This window comes from Ruditapes philippinarum, unplaced genomic scaffold (genome assembly GCF_026571515.1).
Source record: "Ruditapes philippinarum isolate M1 unplaced genomic scaffold, ASM2657151v2 ctg5552_1_1_1_1, whole genome shotgun sequence".
NCBI classification, from domain to species: Eukaryota; Metazoa; Mollusca; class Bivalvia; order Venerida; family Veneridae; genus Ruditapes; species Ruditapes philippinarum.
The window spans coordinates 21,287-26,632 of NW_026858426.1; the positions used below are offsets into that span (position 1 = coordinate 21,287).

The following is a 5,346-nucleotide window of genomic DNA, read 5'->3' on the forward strand; positions in this document are numbered from 1 at the left end:
CAGTAACGCCAATGTGAAAATAACGCAAGATTCGTGCAATAAGTAACGCAGAATTGTGCAATGAATGGTCGATACCTGACAGGATTTCCAACGAAGTCAGTGAACTAGCCAAAATGTCTTTTATTAAACCAAACTGAAAAAAACTGAGCGTGATTTTTTGCTTTTTGTCGACTCTTAACAACAATGCATATTATATCGTATAATTTCAATTTTCGGTAGGCAAGTGACATTTACTGAACTTCTGCTGATGACATAGAAAATTGAAAATAAGCTGATAAAATGTGAGTCAAGCCGTTTTATAAAGTTACGACGATGTACGTGAAACGTGATTCGAGGTAACGCCGGAAAATGTGAAAAAGCAAAATCTCGCTTAAAGCGAGATTTTACTTTTTCACATTTTTCCGGCGTTACTTGTAATTGCTTACTTTTCAAGATCATTCGTGAAAATGATGGCTTTGATCTCGCTTGAAAAGTAAGCAATGTCGTCGAAAAAATCTTGATCAGGGAGTAAAGTCTTTGCAGTCGTATGTTGGTATTCCTTTTTTCAGTTTTGTTAGATAAAAGATATATTGCCATGTTTACTTTCCCCGTTCGTAATTTCTGTCAGTTATCCGCCATTTATTGCACAATTCTATATTACTTTTTACGCGTATCGTGCGTTATTTTCACATTCCGGCGTTTCTCGATATACACGTTGATTTACGTTGGTATACGAGTAATGATTAATATTTTACCTGGACAAAGCTTTGGTATGGTGGCATATTTCTGCCACCAGATAGCCATATAACTAACTAGTTAATTAAGAGGTTAACTAGTTACGTAACTAGTTAACCTCTTAATTAACTAGATAGGTATCAGGTTAACTAGTTACGTAACTAGTTAACCTGATACCTTACTAGTTAGTTATCAGGTTAACTAGTTACGTAACTAGTTAACCTCTTAATTAACTAGTTAGGTATCAGGTTAACTAGTTACGTAACTAGTTAATCTCTTAATTAACTAGTTAGTTATCAGGTTATCTGGTGGCAGAAATATGCCACCATACTTTGGTATATTGATTAATATTTAACCTGTACCTTACGAGTTAACAGTCAGCACACTTTTAAGAGGGTAGGCCAAATGACAACGTGTTTTTGGTTATTGTGCGAAATACATGTTCCTCATAAGCAGTTTGTAAAAATACTTTGTACTTTAACTCTGATTCAAAAGAAGTTGGCAATTAATGCCTGCCTTTGTGTGTGAAATAAGAAGCTAAAAACATAAGTTATTATTTAATATTTTTTCTTCGAAGGATATTTAAATAAAAAAACCATTTTAAGAAATTAGCGAACAATAATTGCATTACAGGAGACTTATGTTAATGTTTGTATACCAATAAAGAAGGAACTATAAACATTTATAATTTATGTAGTCAAGTCACAGTTGCAGAATAGTGCAACTAATATAACATAATCATTTTTTCCCAAATCTTTCATAAAGTGGCTTTCAGTTTTAATCACTTTATAGAAAGCATGAGGGTTTAAATATTTGGAAATATAAAAAAAAATGAAATATAATATTGTTTTATTAAATGATATGTAGTTATATGTTTGACATTATCAAAACACCACTTCTATAAAAATGAAAAAATACTGATCGATCAACAAATACATTTACTGTATGTGATCTAATAACATGTTCAAAAAAGACAAGACAATATTCAATCATGTGAGTAAAATAAAATTTAAAGAAAGCAAGCTGTATATGTATTAAATGAATTATCCGGTTTTTCATAAACGAACATATAATATACTATGGTCTTTACGCAGATGGTCTAGAACTACTACAAGCAATACCCTCACCGCTGTGAGTTCTAATCCCGACAGGGACTTTGAATTCTCTCATGTGAGGAAGTTATCCAGCTAGTTTACGGAACGTCGGTGGTTCTACTCAGGTGCCCGTTCGTGCATGGAATAATGCATGGAAGGGCACCTGAGGTCTTCCTCCACCGGTAATACTGGAACTTCGCCATATGACCTATATTGTGTCGGTGTAACGTAAAACCCAATAAAACAAACAAACAAAAAATCAATAGATATCTAAATTATTATTATTATTACAGAATATAACAAAACTCTGACAAAAAATCATTTCTGAAATGTAACAAAAGCAAAAAGGACGTCAATCCAATGACTTAATATATGTGAATAACATTAACATTCAGTCATGTGAAAGATAAGCTATAACGATAAAAGATAAGAAAATGTAAAAATACAAGAACAGTCGATATAAATATAACTAAGATAATGAGATTAATTCATTTTTGTGTCACATTCATACCGAGGATAATCTTTTCAAGAGCCAGTTAACACATGAGGTTGGTCTATTGCATAAGCCATATTGATCTAGAGTTTGACCTATTGTTTATGCAACATTTATGAATCATATTCATCTTGATAAATAATCTTATTATGAGTCACTTTCATCCCGATGATAATCTATTTATTATTATCCCGAGATTGATAGACGGACAATTTATTTAACTCAAATAAGACAGATTAACAACACATTTACAAGAACACGAACAGTGCATATGTCAATATATATAATATTATCACAATGAAATCATTAAATAACGGGAATGTAGGTCATTATAACACATTATACAGTAAAAACAAAGAAATAAAAATATTTATAGTGCTTCACTCATGTTCTTCATATTTGTTAAATGCTTGTATGATTTAAATATCTTGTTCTGATAATGTTAAGTTACCCGGATATAAATTATATAATAAATATATAAAGCTATGAAGTAGTTTCAAAACAAACATAACTAACGTCATTTTTCCACTGATCATTATATTAAATAAAGTATCACCATTGAGACAAGAGACATATTATATAGTGCACGTACATATTTTTATTCCTCTATAATGATAATAATAATAATAATAATAATAATAATAACCAGCAACCTCGGATAATAAGTGGTCTGAACTGAAGCAGCAAAATTTGAACTCGACCAATCTTTTATGATATTTTAATATTTGCTAATAATTTTAGATTATTTTCCTTATTAAAATATTATAATCATCTGTTTATTACTATGTAAAAAAGCAATATATGCACAAAATGTTTGAAATGATATGTAGAAACATTGAATTTATTCTGTATATGATCATGTATCTAGGTATTGTCTGGAAACCTTTTTTTCTATTTTGAGTAACCGTTGCCTTGATTCTTGCTATATAACAAATTTGATTACAATATATTATTCATATCTCTAGTTACTGTAAAAAAAAGAAATATCAATTTTCTATTTTGAATTTAATCTTTTGTTTACTGTTCGAGTGAAAAGCTTTCTGTAACAGCTTTATTACATTAGGCCTCAATATTTTCTTTTTATTGATATTTTGTTTTAATTTGCTACATTCATCTCGATGTTTATGTGTTTTTAATGGCACATTCATCCCAAGGTTGATCTGTTGTAAATGCTATATTCATCACGAGATTGTGCATTTGATATGCCATATTCTTTCCAAGATTGATTAATGCATGAAGCGCATTCAGTCCTAAGTTGATTTAGAAAAAGACACTTATACAAGAGAGTTTATTGATAAAGAAGACTTTATCTTCGTTGTGTGCAACATGCATTACTTCTATCAATGATAATCAATTCTTTTCTGGTCTCCAGCTGCTTGTAGTGCAGAGATAGAGGTTGCCAAAGTACTCCATTTGCTCTGCGGATTACAATTATATATGATTAATTATTGTATATAATTATAATATATGTTGCAATTTTCAAAATAAAAAGATTATACCGAACAATATCACATAAATTCAAAAATATAACTTGAAGTAGAAAAAAATTATTTGTAGTAACATATTGTAAGTGGCTATGATGAATACATAGTGTCAGCACTTTCTTTTCTGAAAGAACATTTACTTTAAAGATCCTGTATGTTGTAAGTATGGTTGTAACCACACTTAAGTGAAATTTTATTTATGTATATAATTATACTTTTAAAGCTATTTTCAAACATCGCAGTATATGTTAAATATGTGCTGTTGTAAATATTTGTTCACGTTATATGCAATCATTAAAATATATGCATTCATTTCTTATTGAAAGATTTGACTCAGACTTTATAGAAAATAAATTTCTAATTACTTCCCTTTATTAACATAAAATGTAAATTCTTTACAAATAATGCTTTTTGGATAGACACTATTTATAAATCTTCATTTGAGCATGATTATGATATTGAAAAAACCATAACACGAATTGAGTAACAATCGTGTGGAGGTTGCGGTCATTGAACGCCGCCTTTCTTTGTTGATCTTGTTTACCATATTTTACAGGATCTTTAACGTCTCCGTGAATGTTTCGTACATTACTTCTCCTATTGATTTAGATTAAACAGTTATTATAATGATCTTAAAAACTTTTTCTCCAAGATCAATTAAACCTTTTATTATTTTTTTGTACATTTATTACCTAATGAAAATAGGAATGGCTCATGCACGTTTCTTTCTGTAAGATATAGAAATGCCATGTTACTAAGATTATCACTTATGCTGCCTTGCTTAGCTCCACAATATTTTGAACAATAAGAATCATTTGCGATAAAAGAATAAAGAACAAAATATAATTTTATAAGTGCTAACGCGGCTTACAGTAACAATGAAGTCACAACTCTCACCTTGAGTTCTGTGAGCATTTTTTGTCCAAATTCGTAATCATTGTTACGTCGAACGGATGTCTTTTGTGCAATGGAAAATGTATCTGTTTGGATTGAAACACTGACAATAACCGCATCAACAGTCTGAAATAAATAAATAAATGTGATAATTAACTATGTAAAGTGAAAAATAATAGTAGATATATAATATGAGATATAATTTGAATTAGCAAACTCTCTTAATGAATTAATCGGTAACATATGTTTTGAGATACAAAATGGGAAAAAACTTTTTCTACATGTCTTAATTCAATGTAGAATGACACAAGAAAAATATTTTTGAAATAACTTATATAATCACCATATGCCTGTTAGCGTAATTAAAATAATTTTTACTTTCATAAAAACTCAACTTCATTTTTTTAAAACTTTCAATTGTATGATGATTTATGATTGAAGAAACAGTTTAATGAGATTTTGACATATGATGATAGATACTACAAAATCAGTCTTTCGTTGTATCTTACATGTAAATCTTTATCTGATCGGTGAATATTTTACTTTTCTTAAAATCTTAAAACACTTGTCTCAAACTTGATTTTCTTGATTATTTTGGTCATCTAGGCAAATACAAAAGATGTTTTTATTGAAGGAATAATCCTATCAGATTTCAGCAACATAACTA

General features: G+C 29.3%; 1 long non-coding RNA gene across 1 annotated transcript; it reads right to left on the bottom strand.

Annotated features, from left to right (window-relative positions):
• Window positions 1–1,546: 1,546 nt before the first annotated feature.
• On the bottom strand, window positions 1,547–4,942 carry LOC132753166 (uncharacterized). Its single transcript, XR_009628914.1, has 2 exons — window positions 4,683–4,942; window positions 1,547–3,719 (listed from the first exon to the last, which is right to left on the bottom strand). It is a non-coding gene; the product is annotated as an uncharacterized LOC132753166 (long non-coding RNA).
• Window positions 4,943–5,346: the final 404 nt, after the last annotated feature.